Genomic DNA, 26,125 nt, shown 5'->3' with positions numbered 1-26,125 from the left:
AACCTCTGTCTTATCTGAGTTTAGAAGCAGAAAGTTAAGAGTCATCCATGTTTTCATGTCTGTAAGACATGCTTGTGGTTTAAGTAACTGGTTGGATTCATCAGGTTTCATGCATAAATATAACTGAGTATCATCAGCATAACAATGGAAATTTATCCCATGCTGTTTAATAATTTTACCTAATGGAAGCATTTATAAAGTAGAGGATTGGTCCAAGCACTGAACCCTGAGGAACTCCATGATTAACTCTGGTGTACGAAGAAGATTCATACAAAAACATAAACACATAAAAGTACAAACTTGTACTAGAGCTGCACGATATTAGAAAAACCTGCGATGTGCAATAACCGTGCTTAATATTATGACTTGTGATAAATGATATCAATGATATCAAGGATCAATGATATGACCATATGATGATAAATGTTCGATATATTGTGCAGCTCTAATAAGTACACGCTATGATGGTACAGCTCTTATTGCAAACCAATTAAAAACAATTTTATTGATTTGGTGGTCCCCCCTACTTCTTATTTAAACTCAGAGGATTGTTATTGACTCAACTACCATTACAAACAAACAAATCTAGTTCTGTAATAAATGCATTTCTCAAATCTTGAAAGCTCTGTAGTTCAAAATATTTTCTTTCAGTTTTACTAAAATCCTCTTGGACTCTCAACGCTGTTATTAACCACTAAGAAAACAGGCAGTAAATAGTCCGTATCCCCTTCACGACAAGGATTTGGATCTGTGAAAAAGTATGTTTTGATCTAAATATCCACCACACGCAAGTGGGAGCCAAACGTCAACTGGCCTCGTCATGTTGATCTCAGTAAATAAACGGTAATACTACATTTAATTAAAAAGCATGTTTGCGCCGTGCCACTGTCGCTCGTGTTATCTGGGAGCTTGAACCCGGTCTTTTCGAGTAAACCCAGTACACAGATCATTGTGTTCTTGATAGAATCAGCAGCCAAGCTTCTCCAGCGTTTCCTTTTCATCCTTTTGTGGCCCTGGGAGTTGGGTTTGCTGCCAGGTTGTGTTTCTGATTAGTATGTTCTCAGCCGTATTGACTGACGGTGAGACTCTAGGTTGGCTTCCCTCGTAAGGYGTAATAAACAGAACCTGGGAATCTGCAGAGCATCTGCATTAACGCCTCGCTGTGGCTCGTCTCCAAGGGCCCAGGAACCGAGGACGGTGTCTTCCCTTCACACCTCGTTACTCCTATTCCCTCCCGTGACCTTTCCCTGCAGGCAAACATGCACCCCATGAGACGGTAAACCAATCAGTACCCGGTTCCATCCAGCCCAACCTCTCGTAACCCTTCCTCTTTGTCTCCTTCACTTTTTTTTTCTACGTGCCCAAACACACGGTCGCTGCAAACTGTCACAGACTGCCGTGCTGAGTGGGATCGTTGTCACGGGCCCCATCATTGTCCTCCACTCTATCAGGCAGCGCTGTTTACATTCCGGTGATTTTTCTTTTTTTTTGCTTTGAATCGCTCTAGCGGAAACTGAYGTGACCTTGAAGAGAACGCCTGCTTCTTTTAAAGCTGAGGAGGAAGGAGAACTGTCTTTGAAAGTTGTCTCTTTCATGCCACTAGACAGGAGGTTGTCTGAACGGGTTTTTTATTTTTTTTTTGACCAGTCATTACAGAGATCAGGATGGGCTTGAACGCATCAAGCCTTGGAGAGTAACAACCGGAGTTCTCCAAGTGAAAAGGAAAGCAGGGCCTCTGGCAAGGTTGCGTGTTTTGTCTTTGATGCTCCTGGCTTGACATGGGGAGCTCACCTTGACTGGGTCATTTATTCAAACACACACACACTAATTCAGCTGGCACCGCCAGGATGAGACACTAAAACTTTTAGCCTTTTATGGTGCAACAATACTCCAGAAAACATCTGCATGTAGAATTTTCAATAACTTGTTCGAGTTTTAGCATGGTCCAAAACTAACGTTATTTTTGGTCTTGAATAGAAAATCATAACCAACTTTGCTTTCAACTTTAATTAAGTCTCTTTTTTTCTTTCAAAGCTAATCCAAATTCCACCAAATCCTTTTTGAGTCAGTCTCTGTGAAAGAGAAGAAACATTTAAATGACCTAGATGGCAGCGCCTGCGTGTGTGAGCATTTTTGTGAAGCGTCTGCAGTTTAAATCCTGGAAGTCCCGGTTGAAGCGTTGAGCTGAGACTTGCGCATTGACTGGCATTTAAAATGAGCAAACAGCTGCAGGCTAAAAAACAGGTTGTTGTATTTGCATTACGAGCAAACCCGGTCCAATTACGGCGTGCTACATTTCACACTTGTGTTCCGACAAAGCGGCACGCCAGGTTAAAGCAGACGGGTCAGAGTTATTATGGCCTGAGCCACCGTGACATGTGCTCGCACTTTTCGAGGTTGCAGGTAAAGCGACGGGTTTTATCTTGACACGAGGTAAACTGCTGCGCGTCACTCTGACGTCGATTCAACTTTAGCCCTTGGACTTTTTTGAGCAAGCCATCCCGACCGAGCGTTGGACATCTGCAAGTCTCACGCTGCAGATGAGTTGCAAACTGCAGCGTGGCAAGTCAGGGCTGAGAAAAACCTTGTTAATTGGTCTGGTTTGGCTGGCCCCTGTCAGACGAGGCCTTTCATGGCCTTTTCATGGGTTTCTCCTGGGAAAGCTGAGGAGGCTGCCTGTAATGAGGCACTGTACCTGGTTGCAGAAGAGGGGAGGGGGAAGGAGGGGAGGGGATCAGGAGGGTCGCTCGTGGGCAATTAGAGAGAAATAATGAGAGCTTTCTCTTTCTTTCTATCTCTGTTTCTACCCATCCTGCACCCCACCGCCTCATCCCTCCTGTGAGAACAGTGGCTCATCAGGTAACTTTTTAGGGGGAGCGTCCCGTGAGAGGTACCTCAAAGCCGAAAGCAGCTCTGCAAGAGGAGCGTTACAGCTTTGTAGAGCTGCGAGGAATACGCACATTCACTTCCTCATGCCTGGCTGTGCTTCCCAACCGCGAAACAAGCATCCAAACTTGTAAGGATGATGTTTAAATAAATATCTGTAATACTCAGACAGCAGGATCATACGATCAAACTGAGAGGACAGCATCTGATGTTTGTTCAAATCCAGAGATGAAACACTGAATTAGTAATATTTCCAGGTTATTGTGCAGATCCAGGATCAGATTCTAACATGCACAAGGTTTTAGTTGTTTGCTGCCGTTAGCTAGCACAGCTCCTCGCCTGACAGAGATTGATGTGCTGCCTTTCCCTGGCTGTAATAGCACTCAGCCTCCACTGCACTTAATATCCAAATGGCACCAAATCAAAGTCACAGCCAGCCTGACACTGGAAACRCCTCAGCAAAGTGTAGCGCCTTATTTACATGCACAAAGTCAATTCTTGTTTCATATAAAAGGTTGAGAGGTGATCAATAATTTACATGCACATAAGCGCCTGATATGTGTGAAATTGTCTGCACGCCTGTAAGAATAATGGAGTGGCATTCGAATCGCGGGGCAGATTGTTACTTATTAAATGAAAAGATCCATAAAAATCGATTCAAATCAAATTGAAATTGTGCGCCGCTTTGGTTGTGCATTTGCAGCTAAAAGGAGTATAATTATGTCAAGAAAATATATTAGTTTTGCTCATTTAGGTGGGAAAAAAAGCCAAAAACTGAACAGAAAATGCACCTTTTGTGCAGCGCTAACATTCTGCATCACGTCCCACTGTGAGATCCACAGGCTAAAATCATCCTCCCACTTCCCTCTGCTTTAATGATAATCACACATTCCCTCTCTTGCTTTTGTCTTGCTGCAGCTTTCAATTCAGCTTTTGCAGAGTAGAAGAGAAAACACTGGTTGAAATGCATGTGTTTGAGGGGGGGAAAATGGAGCAACACTGGGTTAAAATGTGTCTGCTGCTGCTTTCGGTGGACAAATCAGTCAATAAGGTTGACAGAGTAGGTGCAGCCTGGTACCGAGGGCTGTGCTTCAGTTTTTGTTCTGAAACCACTGATGGCATGACAGATTTGGGTTAGGATCCAGACCTTGTTTTGATCTCACTGTTTTCGCCTCAGACAGATGCGGGAAAAGAGGGCATTAATGTTCCAGCAGTGGTGGAAATTCCTTCATGGTAAATGTTCCACACAGACTCTCAGGATGTGAGCGAGGGAGTAAAAAAAATGAACGTGAGGATTGTGAGATGGCCCAGGGAGTCTGTTACGCTGATAGAAAATGTAAAGTGCTATAGTCATGAATGTAATGCAGAATGATTGTCTGTCTCCCCTGTTTATTTACCGGTGTAAAGGCTGTAATGGAGACAAATGCTCGTCTGAGTGGCTGAACCCGGTGCTGCGGTGGAATTGCTCCCCGGTACATGCAGTCGGCTCTGAGAGGCACGTGTGAAGGCAGGTGAAAGGTCCTCAGGTGACTAACCTGAGTTTTATGCCTTAATGACTCCTTGTTATTCTCAAACCTATTTCCCAATTGCCACCAGCAATTCCCCCCTCTGTGTCCATTAGATTGAGGGAGCGCCGATCAATATGTGATGCAATTTCCCTGGGGAATGAACAAAGCTCCTTTTAGGGTGGCTGGCCGCTGTCTTCCCGTCTCTTTCGCTCTCTAATTCTTTTCCTCCCTCTCCAGAACATACACTTCCTCCTCGCCCTCTGCGCGCCGTGCTTAGTAAACCTCGGGAAGGCGTTGCACATACAAAAGAAGGTTTCTGCTCAGTCGTTTATCTGGGCGAGTGGAAAAAAAAAAGGACCAACAACAGGAAACACTTTTTATCAGTAGCTTAAACAGAAGCCTGTCACCAGGTCTTCCCAAAGCCGATGAGGAATGAGTCATCCCCGGTCCGACACCCACCCAATCACTGGGCTGCTGCTCGGCTCGCCAGCAACATCATCTGCCTTACAAGGGATGCTGCCCAGCTATTATCTTTGAACAATGAGACACAGTTTGTGAGTATTCGATTTCACAAAGGTCAACATCATTTTGTCACTGGAGTAAAGTGTTGTTTTCATAATGAATATGGCCTGGATTATTCAGACACACATTCATCTGCACAGCCTCAGTGCATTAAAGTGCAGAGAGCAAAAGCACATTAAAATGCAATGGCATTTCTTTGGTAATGGAGTGCAAATAGATGAAGAAAATGTTTTGTGTCATATTTTAGTCCAGCAGCGTGATTCATTTGGCTCAGGCAGGAGTACTTAAACCACACGACTGAAATATTTCTCCCCCATTTGAAAACAGCATCAATAGAAATGTATGAAAAAATATATTAAGATATTATTACAATGAATACTGAAAATAGCAATAAAGCGTGCTGTGACTAATTACACTGATATTGTAATAAAAAAGGAGCTCATATTTTTAATATTTTCCTTTTGGTGTCATCCACACAGAAGATAAAAACAGTTTTCCTCTTTCGTTCACAAAAACTGAAATTGTGCTCATTCTTTCTAAAGTATATTTTATTTAACAATTATCCTTGGTTTTATATATAAATGAAAATATATTTCCAATATAAGTAAGTAAACTTTATTTATATAGCACCTTTCACAGGTCAGAAACCACAAAGTGCTTTAACACAACAGATAAAACAAGATAGATAAAACAAAACATACATGCAATAAAAATATTACAAATGTTGGGGAAAAAATAAAAATAATTAAAAGCCAATCTGAACAAATGCACAAAATATATTTAGCTGTAATAATCATTTTATGCTCACATGAAAGGTCAAAAGTACAACAAGAGACCAGGGGCTCAAAGGCAACACAGCTAACCAGTAATCCACCCAATAAACACATGGGTTTAAATAAACACAATGCACATTCTTTAATTTAGCATCACTGGTTTGTTGATTTAGTTGCTGAAAAATGAAAGTGACGCTCAGTTGAAAAGGCATTTTAAAGATGGCCGACACGTCCCCGGACTGCTTTGCTCAGTGGAATGTCAAGGCTCCGCTTGAGTTACCGACTTGTTTTCATGACAAACACTGTTTTATTTCTGATTGTGCTCGTATTTCATCATCATAAAAATAATAACACAAAAACCAAGACAACCCTCCTCTGAAAATTCTAACTTCTAGGGATGCACGATATGAAAATTTCAGCCAATATCGATATCCGATATAATTATTGCTGTTATGGCCGATAACCAATATTTACAGATATTACACAGACACAAAAATTATATTATACATATTCGCACAATTACGCTTAGGTCTTTTTTTGATATCGTAAATAAACAACCAGACCTCTGACATGACTCCCTACTTCAGTTATCACTGGCTACAGAGCATCAATATCATGATCAAACAGATACCACTCCACCAACCATCTCCCCTCCCAAAACACAAACACAAAGCTAAAAAAAGGGAAATCATTATCAGACGTTAATATCGGCCCAATTTTACATATTGGACCGATACCGATATACTAAAAAATGACCAATATCGGCCAATACCGATATTAAAAGAGATATATTGTGCGTCCCTACTAACTTTCTTTGCTTGTCTCTATAATCATCCTGGAGCAATCTTCAGATTCCTTAAAGAAATCATGTAAAGTAATTCCTCCAGCTCTTCTATAAAGCTGTTAAAGCTGGGTTTTTATTTCTGGTGAATTTTAAATATAAAACAAAAATGTTGTTTTAAAACAAAAGAAGAAGCCATGTCTTTGCAAAACTGGAAGCTAAAATATGCAGCTTTCAGTGCCCTCAACTGCTCAGACAAGTATGAAAATCCTGAAGCACCAAGAAGCCATGTACCCTTTATACAGGAGCATGTCTGCTGTCAAGTGAAAGCATGCAAAATAGGCCCAAAGTCCCCATGGCATTGCTGCGATAGTGATACCAGTCAGTGACACACGGCCCTCCTCTGGTCTTACACGCCAGCGTTTCTCTGCAGAAGAACCCTGAACCCACAGAGCTCAGCCTCTCTGAATCTGTTAACTTCAATAATTAGAAAATACCTGAATTAGATGATGCTGAACACTCCTCCACCCCCACCAGTTTGCACACAAAACCTTTTCAATACATTCCAGAAACCTCTGTGTTCCTCCACTCCTCGTCTGACTTCAGTCCTTATTAATAAAAAAGGATGTGAAGGTAAATATTTACCACTATGAAGCATTTAGCAGATGCAAAATTGGAAAAGAAGCATTGCTTTAAAGCCTTGCAACATGAATGATTTATTGAAACTAACCGATGCCTCGGTCCTGGGAGGAATCTTTGATTCRTTTAATTTGTTTGGTAAATGTGCTGCAATATGATCCTCTCCTGCTACCACACTTTGAAAGCTTCTCTCAAGGTTAATTGTTTTGTGATGAAAAAACTCTAAATGCATAATTTGATGTTTACAAGGCYTGTGAACCCTTTTTTCTCCCCTCTTCAGTCTTTGCTGTCAGGGGTCAGTGATTTTCTGTGGGCTTGTTTTGCAGTTAGCAGCCTGTAGCCATTGAGAGATGTGCACGGTGCAGTGGGTGATCAGAAAGTCTGAAATTGGCCCAGAGAGAGCTCCGCTGTCAGGAAAAAGACCACGACACTAAAGCAAAGAAATGGAAAATGCCATCCCCTGCTGGGTGAATGAATACGTGAGTTTCCTTGTGAACTTTTGGTCATGCAGTTCAAGTCACAACATCAGCGAAAAGCTCCATTACAGGGAAGAGATTTTTCTTTCAATATTCATCGTTTGGGGAGGGGGGGACCCTCGTAAAAACCAAAACCCAAACGAACAAAAAGCAACCGGTGTGGAAGCAGAATATCCCAGAATGTTAACATTTTATCAAGAAATATTAGGGGTGCACAATCTCCGGTCACCAATCTTCCTGCAGATTCGAATTTTGGCTGATACTGATGTTTTAAATATTTAAAATCATAATACAGCTTCAATGTTTAATGTTATTTTATTGAAAAACATTGAACAGTACCCTTGAAACAATACAAACTTGGTTTAACTGGATATTAGGTAGAGCTCACAGCAAAGCAAAATGGGACAGTGGCTGATTTTCAGACCTTTGTGGAGGTAGAGGAGCCCATCTTTTCCACAGATCTTATCTAAGGGTGTATTCACTCGCACCTGACACATTTGTTCCATTTTAAACGGACCAGAGTTCATTTCCGGTGTCCGCCCGGATCTTTTGTGCAGATGTRAATACACTCATGCGAACTCTGGTGCGGATCAAACAACCGGACTGAGACCTGCTTTTTGAGGTGGTCTCAATCTGCTTCCAAACAAACTCTGGTGAGGTTCACTTCTGGTGTGAATACAGACCGGACTCGAATCGAACCAACTGCGTAAATCTTGCGCTCCTTTTTGGACTTCACGGGCCACYGTTGCTGAGCTAAATAAAAATCATACCTGTTTCGTCGTCTCCTGCTTAGCAGCTCTGCTGGCAGCATGCAGTGGGTCAGAACACGCAGAGCATCTCGTCTCCTTTGGGTTGCGGCACACATTTACTGACGCCGCTGGTATTGCAGTTGTACTATCAGCACAAATGGGCACATCAGAACYKCAGCACGCAGGACTTCCATGTTTTTTTCCATGTTTGTCGAGTCTGTGCGCTCAGYCCTGCCCCCGTCCTTTCTGTCCAATGGGAGCAATGGTCCTCGTGGCTTTGTTTACAAGTTGTAGTTTGTTTGCAAAAAAAGCACAATGTGAATGCAAACTGCGCCAAATGAAAAAAGAATAAAATCCACTTTTGGTCCGGACCAAACAAGCGGACCAAAGGACTTTCTTGTGTGAAAACACCCAAAGTATCGGCCGATTTCCGATCTCCCAACATTAAGGAAATCGGTGCTAAATAGGCCGGTTTATCAGTGCACCCCTAATAAATCTAAAGACAGAGAGATATCTTTATCATCTGCTCCACGTTGATTTGAGAGAGCCGCATTGCATCTTTGGTTAAAATACAAGCTTCCCGTTAATGAGGCCGGGCCCTGAGTTTGTCCCCGTGACCGTTTGACAACTGCGGAGTGGCTACAGAATGGTACCATTTAAGAGATGAAAGAGCAGCCGTGCAAACGCAGTAAAACCACAGGAACGACAAAGCGAGGTGGGAGGAAACGACAAAGGGCGACATAAAGAAGTTGATTCTGGATCTGAAGAGGGAGTCGTCGGGAACGTGTGGGCAGTGTTAAATAATTTACTCCCTGATCAGACCCTGTTTAATTAGCTCTTGTTCTTCCAATCTAATCGGGTCTTTTGGTCAGGGTGCTTGAGTTTGATCTGTTGGGGCCAAGGAGGCATCATATGCTCGCCTGCTGTGATCACAGCGGGGCACGAGTAGAGGACACGGGGACGCGTCCTGTCGGCCGACTACAGCTGCTGCTAACAGCAGGGCACGGCTGTAGACCCCAGTGACTTCTAAAGTCCTGCTAACATGCTGCTAAAACACTTTTCATGGCCTCACCTTATTTACTGCCCTGTAAACAATTCTTAAATTTGTTTCTCCAGAAAATAAAATGTCTCAGCAGAAAATCACAAACCTAAAGTTTGTGATTTTTGATGCTACAGTTCCTAAACGTTTTTAAAATGGTTTTGTTGTATAAAATGAACTCATGTGGGTCTCTGCTCCAAAGATCTGAGTCTAATGCTCCTTTTCCACTTGTGCCACTTTGTGTAGTGTCGGTACAGTTCCAAGCCATTTCCATTAGGCCGTATTCATGGAACCAGTCCTTTGTTTAGTACCTTCTTTGTTGTGGTTCCAAGCGGTCCCAGTCGACACCAAAATGCGACATCAGAACACTGTTCGTCACTGATTGGCTAGGGGGTGGAGTCACTGTTTGCGTCTGAGCTGCTTTTACAACAACTCGAGGTGCCATTTTTTCCAATTGTAGCAGTGACATTAGTCGTGTTTCCAATTTTAATTCAATTTTTTGCCAAGCTTTTTAAATTTAAGAACTTATTTGGCAAATGTGTTTTCATCTCATTTTGCGCATTAACTTTGTTTTTTTTTTCCGAAAAACACAAAAACCACTTCCACCAACCGCCCAAAACACACTGGAACCGGACTGGAACATCAACGGAAAAGCACCCGAACTGACCCGTTCTGACACTGACTGTACCGACACTACCACAGGGTTGGGCAATATTGGCAAAAAAAATTAATCACGATTAATTGGTTTTTTTTAGCCCATAACAATTTAATTTGACGATTAATCCCCTGGAGTACCTGGACACCCTTATGTCCTGGTCACATGACCATTTTAGTGGTAAAGATTTGCTCTTTTTAAAAATCTGTTCCAAATTGTGTCTTGTAGACTTCAGGCTATACATCAAATTTTAAAATTGTGTTGATASATAAATAAATTACAGATTTTTTTTAATGTTCATCATATTTGAAGMGTAGAGGAGCACCGAGCGGACTCTGCCTGGTGGCATTAGTCGTATTAATCGTCAAGTGCCAAAAATTAATTGATTATTGTTTTTCTGACGTTTAATTGCACACGATACGATTATGCCCAACCCTAAGTGGCGCTAGTGGAAAAAGGGCAGTTACATTCTTTCTTCTTCTGGACCTGATCTCAGATCACTGAAGGCTTCCAGAAACTGACCAATCAGAAGAAACATCAAAAGTTCTTCTACAAACTGATTTCACTGGATCTGGACAAAAGAGTTTCTGATTAAACATTGGACTCTGAACTGTAATCGCAGGAGTGCTGGGAATTCACAGTACTGTTTCTCATTGTTCTGATTGTTAAAAAATAGAATAATGTTTCAAAATGAAACTTTAGCTACAAGTTAACTGGTTTTAAAAGCAAATATTTGTTTACCTGAGTGAGAAAAAGGTTGTTTTAGAAAAGATGTTTTTTCAATAAACTCTTGATAATCAAATTTTTAACTTAACCCTAAAATAAAATTCATTAAGTACAAAAAACTCACAAGGAGTGAAATATGAGACYATTTATTCCAAAGCCTTTAAATACTAAACATAAGTTTTCTTCGTTGTCAATGTTTGCAACAATCAAACACGTAATGCGATGTATTTGTTTGGAACGGCGGCTGGATGTTTGAGGTGCATCTCCATCTTATAGCGGCATCTTTAGAGTTTCCTGGAAATGATAGCAGAGAAATGCTGCCTCTAAGTATTGTCGCCCAGGGCTAGTTAAGAGGAACTGGAAGCTGCCAAAGGATCCAATTTCAGACGATCCCCCCCTTACCCCCCTTTAAAAAAATTGTCTGAAGTGGAAAATCATACCTGATGGTCCACTAGCATGGCTTTCAAGACACTCGATGGYGGTATGAAAGTCTTGGTACAAATCAATTTCCTAAAAAAACAACCCCAAAAAAACAATGCTTGGACAAAAGTTCAGACGGTCATTAATGTCTTTTGGTGAAAAAAACTATTTTTCCTCTCACACTGTCGGACAGATGTGGATCTGCCGATGGAGAATTCATTTTGAGCCACTCACTCCCATGATGTGCAGCCAGTGCCGAGGTCCACACTTTGATTTGTGACATGCAGAGAAACGGTGAGAGGGGGGGAGAGAAAAAGACGACGATGAGGAAGCATGTGGAAAAGAAATGTAGTGTCCCGCTGTGGTAATTTGCCTCGGGTCTTATAGAGCTTACTCGCACTGCTGGCAGAGTCGTGTGCAGGCTGGGCCGGGAAAAGGAGAAGACGTGGGAACAGCGAGAGGAGCCAGCAGAGTCACGAGTGTTTTGGCTTTACCTTCCAGCTTCAGAGGAAATAAAGAGATGGAGGGAAAGGCTGGGAGTGGAACAGGGTTTAGCTAATACTCAAACGAGAGCCAACCGGGCGGCTCGCGATCGCACGCTTAAACGTGAGTTCATCCCTTTTATAGCCGTGTGTAGCAGTTTTGTGCACACATAAGCACCTGTGACACATTTTTTGGCAGTGCCAAGAGCCCACACGTCAGCCGGCGTTGACAGCATGCCTGGCACATGCCTGGGGGGCTGCGAAACTTCCCTCCTATAATTGCATCCCATGTCAACCGGTGACAAGYCGGGCTCAACCGGCGAGGGAGCGCACTAATCACCGGCCAGACCTCCTCCATATCCTTTACCCCCTYGTTCCCTACCCATCCGCACAAAAGACTCTCCCCATCAAGCGGTCTGTTGTTTGCATCTGTTGGGGGTRGCGCCCCTGAGCAGGCCGTTACAACCCCCTTCTCAGCACCTGATGCCATCAGCATGACTCAACAGTCAAAGCAGCGCCGTCTCATTAGTCCTGTTCTTTTAAGAGTGTCTGTTAATGAAGCGGTTTCCCATGTATACCATCTGTTAGTCTCACCGGCGCTCCGTGGATGACACTTTTTTACTCATTTAATGTTAATTACAGCTAATTTGTTGAAGTTAGTGGGGTGTATGGTGGGGGGGGGGGGGGTAAATGATTTTTCCCAGCGCCCCCTCACCTCCCAGGAAAAGTCAGCGTGGCAGCGACGCTCCAAGTTACCACAGGCGGTTCAGCAATTTTCCGAGACGAGATGGAGATTTGTTACAAGTTAATGCGCGTGATGGCGAGTTTGTGAAAGCCGAAAGGCCCTCTTGATCTTTGGTGTGAGATATCGTTGTGTGCGTGTGTGTGTGACCACATCTTTGATCTCAGGTGAATGATGTGTGTGAGTAAGTGAGAAAGCGAGCGACATGGTGCTACTGCCTCCTGCCTCCTACAGATTGAGGTGAGAGCAGCCAGGTGGGGCTCGGTCGTGTCTCGGCGCCACAGTAACTGGATGTGATGGGTGGCCTCTGGGGATCTCTGCCTTAGAAGTGCTAAACGAGCGAAGAAGAGCAATCACACTGTTCCTGAGTGTGTGTGTGTGTGTGTGTGTGTGTGTGTGTGTCACAAGCCCACACACTCCAATATATGATAGTCAGTTTGCTTTCCTGTTGACACTGGCTCTGAGTGGGTGTGCGTGTCTCCTATAAAGGACACTGCATTTATCCCCTGACTAAATATAATCGCCACGAGATGGATGATGAGATAGAAAAGGTGTAAATGTGTTAAATGTTGCCAGGTAACAGGGCTTTTAAATAACAAACACCACGTGTGGCTGCTGCTGCAGGTCAGAGAAGTGATCCTAAGTGCTGCAGACAGTCCACATGTGCCGAAGCTTCAGCGCTGCTCCAGAGGCAACTCCRCTGGTAACAAGACTCTGGTTCCAGTCTGGATTTCCCCTCTGCCTGCTGACTCAGTAGTCATGCTTCCATTTAATTTTAATTCAAATTTTGAGCCAATTTTTAAAAATTTCGCAAAAAGGAAAATACGAAGAATTGCGAATCAGACGTGCTACCATCAACTGGCTTGAAGCGACTCACTTACGTCTGATGCATGCGTTTAGTAAACAGGAAGTAGAAGTTGCATCTCAGGAAAATGGAGAGAAGTTATCAAAGTTGTAATTATTCTGTCATATCAACTAGTTCAGGTTGTTACTGCTGTTTGGAGACGTAGAGAAAGAAATGCAATTCTCTTCATGTTACGGGAATAACTGAGAATACGCCGACAGCGGGAGGAGAGTTGGGCTGCCACGATTAGTCGATTCGATGACTGATTATTAAAATAGTCGATGACTAACAGCAATTATTTTTAAGTTTATGTTTATTTATATGGCGCCAAGTCACAACATGCGTTCTCTCAGGGCACTGTACATAAAATAACAATCTAAAGAAGAAACCAGCAGATTGTGTTGAATCACTGGAGAGGAAAAACTCCCTGCTAATCAGGAAGAAACCTCCAGCAGAACCAGGCTCAGTCAGTTAGCATATAGCTAAAATCTAACCATGGTTATATAATAGCTGCTGCCTTTTGGTGCGATAAGCTGTGTGTTTTATATTCAATTAACGTATAATCCGATTAGTCGACTAATCAAAAAAATAATCGGTGATTAATCAACTATAAAAATAATCGTTTGTGGCAGCCCAGTCGCTCTGGTACCGGTACCGTTCAGACAGTAGGAACAGCTGATCAACCATGTGAGGTAAATGTTTATGTCACAACTTATTTGACAAATTGTTTTCCATTTCTCCATTTGCGCAGTAATGCTTTATAAAAAACACCTCAAGTGAGCGTATCAACTTTTTTGCGAATTAGAGGAAGTTTTTTTCAAATCACGCCATTTCCTTTCACGTTTTCTGACGCGATATTTMAAAATGTGCATTAAACGTTGATGGAAACACGGCTAACGCGACGGTCAGCCTGAAGCTTTAGAAAGGGCAAACTGCCCCTGCATCCTTCAATAAACAAATGAAATGGTCATAATTCAATTAACGAGCAAAAACAAAACAAAAAAAAACCTTCCCCTGAGAAGAGAAAGTGTTCATTTCTGCTTTTTTTTTGCTGTGACTCCRTGTCCTCAGCGTGCTCCTACATTACACATGCAACCTGCTAAACGAGCTCTCAGGCCGACGAGAGTGAAACAAACGAGCGCGTGTCGCGGGGGTCGTGTTCTTGCCGCGGGGCGAGTCGAGGCCCCCCAGAGGTGATGCCGCTGAGGTCTCCTTTAGCATCGGGGGGCCCTGCCTGCGCCCTTGTGCGCCTCTTGAGCCGAGGTGGATGCCAAGAAGTCTCCGAGCCACTCCATCATGCACCTCCCCCCTCAGGGGAACAGCAGCCAATGAATTACAGATTAGATCATTGTTACAGGATCATAACAGTGATCTAATTGCCAATTTCTCTTTTTAATTGAATTTGGTGGAGTGAAGAGGACGGAGATGGGATTCATGGGACACTGTGTGGAGCCGATTGGAGCTGGTCCGCTGTTGACCGAGCACGGCTCTTAATGAGGGGGAAAACATACCGCTGCTTGACATTCGGCTGCAAACTGGGCGTCAACTGCAGAAATGTCAGCCTTAATATCCTTGACAGTGCCTCTTGTTCGGACCAAACCTTGTTTTGGCCATGTTTTGGGTGTGGAGTCTCTAAAATTAGTGGGATTGTATTGACAGCCTCATGAATCACAGTTAAATTAGTGTTAGCGGGCTGCAGCCAGTGCTCCGTCGTCCCAGCGGTCGGGTATTTTTTTACTTTGTTTTTGTTTTCGTGCGTGCAAACAGCTGCAGCCCGCTGCTCTCTGACCTGGGAGGAACTAATTGGCGCGCCCTCGCCGTGCCGCCTCCGTCCTGCATCCGGTCGGACCGAACCGGAGCTCTGATTACAGCTCGCTTAAATTAAACGAGATAAGTTAGCCCACAGCTCGTCCTCAGCCTTGCTTGTGACGTGCTCAGTACATCTGCTGTGGCTATGGTAATTGAGATGGGTGTGTGTGTGTGTGTGTGTGTGTGTGTGTGTGTGTGTGTGGGAGGGGGAGCTTCAGTACCTGTCATTATTGAGGAGCCAAGGAGAAGCTTCAGCTTGAAGCTGTCATCGGCCCTCAGAACATGTCTGCCTCCCCTCCTCCCCCTGCCTCTGTGTGTGTGTGTGTGTGTGTGTGTGTGTGAGGCGTGAGCCAGCCAACAAGCGAGTGTGTTGTGTTTCTGCAGGCTCTGGAGGTGTTTGAGTCGGAGAAGCCAGCAGACGGACTGGGATGCCCGCCGCCCTCACAGCGCCGACACCGCCGCTCCCTCTCCCGGATTGACAGGCCAATCACAATCCGCCGCCCGCCCTCCCTCCACCCGCTCCCTGCACCTCCTCTTCCTCACTCTCTCTCTCTTTTTCTCTTTAGTTTCATTCCTTAGCGCTCAATCTGTGTATCCCCTCCTCCTCCTCCTCCTCCTCCTCCTCCTCGCACCTTTTGGTCAGAAGAGGAAGAGGAAGCCCAGCCCAGGGAGAAACGCTGAGAGGATGAAACTCTGACACACCGGCAGACCACAGGGAAACAAGAGCACAACTGTGAGTACAGCAGCCCTTTCACCTCTCACTCAGGCTCAACGCTGTCACACACACTTTGTGTCTCACACACACACACACACACACACATCCAGCACATTTACTTCAAACACTTCACTGACTTCACCACACCATCCGTCCTCCGCTCAGCTGTCTTTTTTTTCCCCAGGCAGGTAAAAATAGAAATCAAAGAGTTGCAGTTTTTGTTTTTCCTAATGTGTGCAGTGTTTCTTCACTTCTGCTGCTYGTGTTGCCTTGTGTTTGTTGTTTACAACACAACACAGGATGTAAACAAAAAGTCTGATTTTACTCTCCGTCCACTTCCAAAGGATTTGTTTAATTTTATTTAGTATTTTTCTGAAAAAAAGGAACCTGCGCGTTTGTGTGTGTGGAGGAAAAGTAGCTCAGTGATGTTTCTCTGATGTTCGGAGCTTCTCTTGTTTCTGCAGTTTAGCTGCTTTTTATTGGCAATAAAGGAATGTGGGAACACCACATGAGCGAAGCGGTCCTCTTTTTTTATCTCCCATCCTAAACGTATAAGCTGCTGTAAACCAGTAGATGCCTGGGTGGGTTGAAGGAAAGGGAAAGGGGGGGTACTTTGTGCTCAATGGCATCCTGTGCCATTCTGCAGCTTATTATTTAGCACTCAGCCAGGGGAGCTCTGCATCCKTTTACGCCACGCTATTTCTTCATTATATTTCTGGTTCATCTCTGGCCGAGGCGATTYTTATGATTTCCTTCTGCCGTTTCCAGAGTGGGTAGTGTGATATGATAGCCGCTCAGAGGCGAGGAAGTGCAGACGGTGAATCTGTACAAAGGACACAGATTGCATTCCCCCTGGAGAGTATTCCTGCTGTATCAGAGGCACCACAGGGCTGCTCGGCACTTGTCATCAGCTCCTCTAGTGATGCCTGCAAGGGGGGGTAGACGTTGTGTTTACATCCACACTCTGATTCAACGAGCTCCCATTGGCTCCGGTGCCACAGCTGCATGGCACCGGCCAGTTGTGTTCCCGTTTAGATTACATCTGTGGAGCCGCTCGCYCGCTTTGATAATCTGATGAGGAAATGTGGAAAACAGAACGTGCACGTTGAAGCCCCTGCAGGTTCTGAAATCTGCTGTTAAATTTAAAACTCCTGCAGTGAGAAATAATGTATATTTATGATGTGGCTGCAGAAATCTATGTTTAAAATTAAATTCTAAGCACTTACTGTGATTTTTTTTAAAATCCAATTATATCTCCTGTCACTTTAAAAAAAGGATAAACTTGTTCATTTCTGATTCTAATGATTTTCTGGCATGTTTCATGGCCATGGGTTATGTATTTTTTTCATGTTTTCCAAGTTGCTGAATCTAAATGAGCGATTGATTTTGACTGTTGCAAATATGCAGTTGCTCCAGGGACACAGCGAGGCTCCGGTTGCTCGTGTGTCAGCACAAAAAAAAAAAAAAAAAAAASRAAAAAAWAAAAAAWAAAGCCTAAGATTGACATCCTCGCCTACCTGGCCCTGGCAAAAATATTTCCCCACCCTTGTGGTTAAACTTGGGCAGACACACTGTTAAATCAAGGTAAACAAGACAATTATGCATCTTTTCCTTGTCCGGTTGCTCCGGCTCTCCCAAACGWGGAAACAAACAAACATTAACATCAGAATTTATTGGCAGAGCTATAGGAGAAGCTTTAGACTTGCAGGCCTCAACGAGGGGAGATTACAAAAGCGAGAAGTAATTTAAACTCTCTCAATTAATGCAACTTTAATTTCTGAGTTGCCCGTGGCCTTCACAGGAAACGTCTGTAATTTAAATGCAGAAAGCCCATCAGCTTCAGAGTCGCTGACCAATTTAAACAGGGCTTTTCCTTGTTGTACGCAGCATTGTCCAGGAATATACTGAAGAAAAGTTAATAGCCTTTTATGTGAGGAAACATATTTAATGACATATATCTTTCACCGTGAAGCTGGTAACCCCAGAGGTGTTGTTAGCTTAAGTCTGTGATCTTTACAATTATTTAACGGCTTGTAAAAGCGAGATAAGCTACTGTCTCACCTTAAATATTAGCCTCTGCTTGTGTGTATGCAGCTATTGATTAGATAGTTGGTAACCAGTTGTGATCATCAATACAGATCCTTACAAAGTGAGGACCATCCTCCACGAAGGCTCAATTACACAGCATGCAAAAGGAAATGTGGGGGGTTGGGGGTCGGCTTCTGACAAGGTCGAACTATATGTGTCAGCCTCAAATCATTTATTCAGCCATGACTGAATGTATAAAAGACACATTCAAGGAGTCAATAAATGCTGCATGCCAGAGCTTTTCAAACATTTTGATCAGATACTTTGCTGGTTAAATTATATCCTCTGGAAGACATAGGCGGTGTGGGGGGGGAGAGCTCCCCTCGTGTGTGTTTATTTTATTTTATTTTTCCAATAAAAGCTTGGTATTATTGTCTGTTGACCAAAGACAGAGAGGCAATGATTGTAGCTTTAGCAAAATATCTCATGAGACAGTGGACAGATTTTAATGAAACTTAAATTCAAGATGGCCACYACAGGTAAACAAACGTCAAACACAGCTATAACTGCTAGCTGTACAGATACTGAGCTCTTATTTGGTGTGGTAGTAGCTGAGCTTCATTCCCAACACAGACTCTGAACACTAACAGATCATACTATAGAGCAATGGTTCCCTAATGTGGGGTCGGGACACCTCACTGTGTCGTGAAACATCAAGTTAGGGTCAAGAGTGATTTCAATTATATTAATGTAAATGCAAAAAATTGCTAATGGACTATTTTCATCATAATAATCACTAAAATATACATTTAACAAACCGTAAATAAATTCAAGTAGTATTATACAGTTATGTTGTTATTATGCCCATGTTTAACACAGTTATTTTATGTAAACATAGGGAAACCAGTAATATATGGGGTCACAAGTAGGGCTGCAGCTAACGATTAATTTAGTAAACGATTTATCAATTATTCTGTTGATTAATCGAGAAATCGAATTAAAAAAAAATCATCTGCAGTCATTACTTAAGCTTAATTTATGACAATTGTGAAGGGGTAATCTACACTAGTTGATAATCCTGCTGCAATCAAAGTAAAATTATAATACCAGTTGTATTTATTTCAAATGTTTTAAGCTCCAGTTGTTTGTCTTTATGTTTGAGGTTTGAGGAGGCTTTACTTAAAAGCACTCAATCATTTTCAASCATCACTGAAAAAGCTAAATTATGGTGATTCATTTTTATGGATTGGAAAAGAGATTGGGATCTTTTATGTTCGACATTTAGTAAATAAAATGGGTAATATAAAAATCTGAGTGTTGCAAATTGAGTTTTGTAGAGTTCAAATGTTATTGTTAATAAAAAATTCATATTTTCATTAAGTTCCCATTTTAACAATAAAATATTTAGTCCTGACTGGTTATCTATACTGTATATGACAGCAGTAATAAATGAAGGCTAATGACAGGTATCAAAGTCATAAAAACCAGCAGCAAAAAGGAAACAAATCCTACTATTTTCAATAAATATATTTAAACTTTAAATATTCACTCAGGTATCTCTTAAGATAGAAGCATATGAACCGATAAATATATTTCAGCTCATGCTTTCAATGTGTTGCTGCACACTTAAAGGTTGTTTTGATCACAGGACTTCCACACTGTTTAATAAAACTCTGCCAGGTAGAAACTATGATTAGTCAGAAAGGAAACATGAACGATACTTGTTAACTCTGGACGTGTTCGGTATGTGCATCAGCTGTTTTTGTTCCGGTGCAGAAACATCGAGAACGTGCGGCACATTGCGCTTTGTCGTCTTTTCTCTTTAGTTTTAAATCATCCCACACTTTTCACAATTTCTGTCATTTTCTGAGCGCCTCGTTTTGGGACTCTTCTCTTTCCATTGCTAAACGTAGCACTTAGCATGCACGCGTCAACTGTAACTGCTAGCGGAAGCGCTAACTACGTAGCGTTGTGTAACTCAAATAATATTCTGGCTGGCAAAAGTGCACTGATTTTAAAAGGACCTACTTTTTTACGAAACTTCGAGGCAGATAATTAAAAAATAAAAATTTTTTTCAAGGCAGATAATTTTCCTTGAGGATTTTTAGTAATCGAATCACTCGAATTATTCGAGGAATCRTTTCAGAATCGATTATTTTGTGGGCCGGACTATAAAACGTTTTAAAACTGCTGCTATAGACCATTTCATTGTTAGAAATCAACACAAATGTGCGTAGCGGGCCAACCTCATGTTTATCGGGAAGAAACTGAGGTTGTTATAGAAATGTCATAATTGCATAAATTCAAGAGGTACATTTACGCTGTCATACCAACCCCATGTATTTGCTCTAAACTGTTTTGTGTTAAACTTTAGGAATCGTAGATGTGATTTTTCATGAATATCTCTACGTGCTTTTTGAGCTTTATTGAGTTCTTCATATAAAAATCAGCTTTTGTCCAGTTGACCTGTGACCTGGTAAAGTTGGTCTTCGCTGTGCATTTGTGTCTAACTACGAAACAATCTATTATCAATATAAATCCTCTCGGTCTAACACTGCTGGTGATATTCGTTCCTTCAAACAATTCTTTAATTAAAAATTAGCCATTCTTAATTTTTAATTAAAAAATATTACATTAAAATAATTGGAAGCTGAATTAWATTAAAATATCCAGCCCATTATGTTTTCCACTCCTGACACGGATGCAGTTTGTTGCAGGGCATCAAAGTTGATGCTGTAATTGGTGTTTTGTGTTTATTTATTTCTTTATTTTTACACAATAGAATTCACAGCCTATTCAAACAGCTGTGAATACTACAAATCACTGATGAAGGACATGTGCTGCAAATATTGAATTTTGTTTTCCTCGCTGACGGACAGCCAGACAACAGGATGTGTTTGAAGAGAGACTCGGAGACAGATAGCCTTGCCTCAGAAATGTGAGTGAGGAAGAAAGTAATTGCAGGGCAAAAGTGTTGTTGATCAAATACAAAAGAGATACATTGCAACTCCGAGTGCTTCTGTTTTCTCTAGAAATACACTCATCTGTGCGATTTATAAAAAAAAAAGAAGGTTTTTCACAAACTTGTAACAGTTTCTTGCAGATTTTCTCTTCGGTAGCTGCTATCTTTCCACGCATGTCTGTCTACCACTCAAAACCCACAACAGCCCAATTTAGATTATTTTGCCAGTTCGTTGCTGGGTCAACGCTGATTTGTTTTAAGGTTGGGTTTTCAGTTTGACCCAGTGTATTTCATCAGGTTGTCTACCAAAACAAAAAAGAAACAAAACACAACAATGAAAAAGGACTAAAGTCTGTCTTCTTGAATGGGTGTTCTTAAATGTAATTTCATTGTGATCTGTACAACGACAAAGTCATCATCAAATCAAATAATTTGTAGAAATAAAGCTACCGGAACGTACAACCAAAATTAGACATTTAACTCTTGGGTTAGAGACTTTACACATCTTCAACGTATCCTTAATAGAACAAAAACACATCATGGATAAAGCACTAAAAACAAATGTAGAATTTCTAAGCAAGTTTTTTTTAAATAAAAATAATATCAAAAGAGTCTGGCTAACATTAAAATCACAACTCTAAGAGACTGTTCTTTCAGTGGTTTAATCACAGCCATACCACAAAACCATCCCTTTGTTTTTGAAGCAGATTATTTTTTTGTCAAGATCAAGACTTTTTCTTTTTTCTGCTACCTTTCATTTTATTTACCATGTATTTTTTTTATATGTGAATTCGTTTTGCTTTTATATTAAATGAATAAATGGTTAAAAAGCAGCTAAATTTCCTGTTCTCCATTCTGTTTGTGAGCTACAGAAACAAAATTGATTTTTTCTTTCATGGCTGACCTTCATCTTACACTTTTTTAAATTTATTGTTTTTTCTCAAAGTTTTACTTTATAAAAGTCCATTACTTTTAATATAAAAATCTTACGAAGTATCTGTTTTCTTCATCTACTGGAGCTTTAGCTGTTAAAATCCTTTGATTTGTTTGATTATTACCATTTCTAATAATATAAAGATGAGAATAAACCATTAGTTTTTACAGGATTTTTATTTTACCCGGTGACTGAATCCTTTGTAAGATTCCAGTCCGAGTTTCTGTCGAATTCACCTGCTTTGTATAAATTGACACTGCTTCTGTCAAAAATAGACCAGGTGCATATTTTTAGTGCAGTGGCGCTCTAAAAATATTTTTCTATTCGTCAGCAGCGTGCTTGTGAGTTCTGAGGCAGTCGCTGCAGCCCAAGCTGGGAATAAACACAACAATGCAAACGTCAAAACACAGATTATTGTTATTTTTGTCTATTTCTCTCATTAAATTACGAAAACTTGTAAAAGTAGCGTGGCAAACAATGCTCGCGTTTAATTTCCGGGCTTTCGCACGTCTCCACCCTGCAGGTTGACAGGAAGGTTGGAAAGGCTTGTTATGTATGAAACAAMATCCGTGGTTCTCGGTCTGTAATTGGCACTCTGCAGTTTTAGGGTGGAAATGTTGAGCCATGCTGTTGACCACTTGTCACTTATGATACGTTCACCACCATAAAGAAAAAGAAACATATAGAACCAGACTGTTGCAGGATAAATACGTGTAGTTTTTCAGTCTGAAAGTAAGTTTGATAGAAAAATGTAGGCCGGCGTTTTTCCACAATACAACTCCAATTCCAATGAAGTCAGGACGCTGTGTAAAGCAAATAAAAACAGAATATGAGGGTTGTAAATCCTTTTCAACCTGTATTCAATTACACTGCAAAGACAAGATATTTAATTCTCAAACAGATAGACTTTATTGTGATTTGTAAATATTCACTTATTTTGAGTTTGATGCTGCAACATTTTGCAAAAAGCTGCYTGATGAACAACTTCAGCTGCTCCACAGTCCGGGGTCTAGAGCTGGGCGGGATGACCCAAATTTTATATCATGGTATTTTCAATAATTACACCGGTTTCACGATATTTGACGGTTGTGTTGTAGTCAAGACCACCTAACCTGAGACCAAGTCAAGACCAAGGCCACAGTGTCTTGAGAAAGAGACAAGACCAAGACTTTTAGGGTTTGGACAAAGTCGAGACCAAGACCAAGAGAGGTCGAGACCAAGACCAAGAGAGGTCGAGACAGAGACAAGACCAAGAGAGGGCGAGACAGAGACAAGACCAAGAGAGGGCAAAACAGAGACAAGACCAAGACCAAGAAAGGGCGAGACAGAGACGAGACCAAGACCAAGAAAGGGCGAGACAGAGACAAGACCAAGACCAAGAAAGGGCGAGACAGAGACAAGACCAAGACCAAGAGAGGGCGAGACAGAGACAAGACCAAGAGAGGGCAAGACAGAGGCAAGACCAAGACCAAGAAAGGGCGAGACAGAGACAAGACCAAGACCAAGAAAGGGCGAGACAGGGACAAGACCAAGAGAGAGCAAGGTCGAGACAAGACCAAGACCAGATAAAAAACTAGTGTCCTAAAAGATGGAGTATTCTATCTGTACACATGTCTAGTGGGGAAAAAAGTTGGTGTGAAGAAATCAACTGTGGAAGCAATAATTAGAAAATGGAAGACCTACAAGACCACTGATAATCTCCCTCKATCAGGGGCTCCACGCAAGTTCTCACCTTGTGGGGTCAAAATGATCAGAAGAATGGTGAACAAAGAACCCAGAACCACACAAGGGGATAGTGAATGACCTGCAGAAAGCTGGGACTAAAGTAACAATGGCTGCCATCAGTACCACACTACACTGCCAGGGACTCAGATCCTGCACTGTCAGATGTGTCCCCCTGCTGAAGCCCATCTGAAGTTTACTAGAGAGCATTTGGATGATCCAGAAGTGTACTGGGAGAATGTTATATGGTCAGATCCAATGAAAGCAAGAATGTCAACTAATAACTTGGACAATAATCTGGCTATTTAGTGATATTTCCACAGCTGTGGTGAAATAGTGGTGTCTTGAGATAAAACTCGAGTCCTTAATGTCCAAGACTGAGACAAGACCAAGACCGTCAAAAAGTGGTCTTGAGACCGGTCTTAAGACCAAGACCAGTCTCAAGTATTATAACACTGTTTGACGGTATTTTTTTTTCATCACAGCTCAGCTGATAATAAAATATACAAATGTTGCTTATTGACTTTTTTTCTTTTACTGTACCTCTGTCTGTGTTGGGTTTGGGGCGGTTAGTTTTTGTGCATTTTCTACACTTTCTGAAATGATGAGAACAGATTACGCCCCATCTTGTTAATAACTGACACGAGGGGGGTACCGACGCATCAAAATAAGACGCAGAGGGAACCTGACCAAGCGTCAATATGTAACGACTTTGGGGTGASGATGGGTTGGATATTGATATCGGATCAGGACACCCCTATTATTATGGACTGTAGATGATGAAAACGCTAAACTTGTAATTGTACGTTGAGAAATGTTGTTTTAAAACCGTAGGACTACTTGCTCACGCAGTTGTTCACAAAATGGTGAACCTCGCCCCATCCCAATGACTGAGCCTTTCAGGGATGCTCCCTTTATACCCAATCATGACACTCACCTGTTGCTCTTTTCTCTCATCATTTATYTCAGCAATGGGTCATATTTGATTCTCAGTCTGCTGTGGCACTCCATGTAACCAGTAATCCCAAAACATAACTGAAAACCAGTAAGAAATAAAACAAAGCTATGCATTTATTTATTTTTTATCTTGTTAAAACCCTACATGTTCTAGAGCAATGCTGTGTGGGCCTTATCCACTTGGTCTCCATTTAATCAGTCTGAAGCCCCAGCATTAACCTTCACTTCCTCTCTGCCATTCTCTGCAGGGTCACACAAAGTATCATCAAATATTTATAAAATATTAATAACTGCCTTTAGGAAGTAAAAAGAGAACATAAATAAATCTGCTCTGCAAAGCATTCGATTAAGAAGTCCATTCCATGTAATAAATGGGTGAAGGGGAACCATAGGGCAGCCACGGAGCAGGAAGGGGGCGAGACAATTGAGTCAGTGAAGGAGAAGCTGTGAAATAAAACTCAGTAAGTGGCTTTTTGTCCAAAAGTGGCGTATTTCTTCCCGAGCTCTCTAAACGTGCATTATCTGGGTTTGTTCTGAGGGCCGAGACGAGCTCGGGAGAAATTGTTGTTGTGGATGGCTTGAGCATCCGTGGTCTCCTGGGTGTGTGCGTGTGTGTAGGGGCGGGGGGCTCTACATCGACAGGCTCCAAACAGACAAATGCAGACACCCACACACATGCGCACTCATGTAGCCGGAGCCGTTTAGCACGGAGGCTGATTGAGGCAGGGCCCAACATTAATTATCTGTTTTTCAGCTGAGGTCTGGTGACAGTGATTAGAGTCGGGGCTTTTTTGGAGAGTGGTGCACGCACGGTCTAATGAGGAAAACTGGCCTCTCTATAGAGCTCTCCAGGCACACTTGATCTGCTTTGTGGTTCGGCGAGTGTGTGTGTGTGTGTGTGTGTGTGTGTGTGTGTGTGAGAGAGAGAAAGTGTGGGTGTGTCTGTAGCTCCTCCAGGCTCACTGCTGGGAAAGAAACCCTGAATCTGAGCCTCAGAAGCTGATGTACATCCAGCAGTGAAGACATTCACAAATATAAAAATAGCTGTTTGTTTATTATTGTGATGATTATTGTTTAATTTACTGATCAAGACATTTTTGGCTGAGGTGCAGCCTGACAAGCTGATGCTATTAATTATTTATTAGCCTCTCTAATGTAGGCTGTTTACAGTTCACCTGTAGACATGCTAACTCTTGTAGCTTGTAAATGTTAAAAAATAATAGTAAAAATAAAATAAAAGCTGGATGTTGCCCCTCTTGTAGTCAAGCCATAAGGGTTTTATTTATTTAATTTGCTGGATAAAATAATATATAATATAAATATAATTCTGCCCACTCCTGTGAGCATATAAACTGTGTATTTGTAATGTTTCTGTTAGCTTCTGTTTTTCAATAAAACTTTTTAAAACAAAAAATAAAATAAAAATGATACAGCTACACCATTTCATCATGATGTGTCTTATAGTTTAAAAATAATAATATTGGTAACAAAACTAAATGTTTTTGTTAGAATGTTGTCTTTCACACATTTCTACCTGCAGTCAGATGTTTACATCCAGTAGTTTTCCTCTACAGAGTAAATCTTGACAAACAGAAATCTCCATGGTCTCTGTTATCTTTAGTTAACAACATTACAACATTAATGTTGTAATGTTGTAATCACCAACCTCCAAACTTCACTGTTGGTATGGTGTTTTTGGGCTGATGTGCAGTGCCATTTGACCTCCAAACATGATGTGTATTCTGGCATCCAAACA

The 26,125-nt window shown here is 41.8% G+C and overlaps 1 long non-coding RNA gene across 3 annotated transcripts in view; it reads left to right on the top strand.

Moving 5' to 3' along the window:
• Window positions 1–7,569: 7,569 nt before the first annotated feature.
• The window catches only part of LOC106527590 (uncharacterized), a 256,880-nt gene continuing 238,324 nt past the window's right edge, over window positions 7,570–26,125 (top strand). Inside the window, exons 1-2 of one of the 3 annotated variants that reach the window (XR_001311406.1) lie at window positions 7,570–7,588; window positions 15,436–15,784. This is a non-coding gene — a long non-coding RNA (uncharacterized LOC106527590). Of the gene's footprint in view, window positions 7,589–15,295; window positions 15,785–26,125 lie in introns of those variants that run through there. The other 2 variants (XR_001311405.1, XR_001311407.1) reach the window with 2 other exon arrangements.

This window comes from Austrofundulus limnaeus, unplaced genomic scaffold, assembly GCF_001266775.1.
Source record: "Austrofundulus limnaeus strain Quisiro unplaced genomic scaffold, Austrofundulus_limnaeus-1.0 Scaffold333, whole genome shotgun sequence".
NCBI lineage: Eukaryota > Metazoa > Chordata > Actinopteri > Cyprinodontiformes > Rivulidae > Austrofundulus > Austrofundulus limnaeus.
Note: the sequence above shows the minus strand (reverse complement) of the source record. Positions and strands in the feature narration are given on the sequence as shown.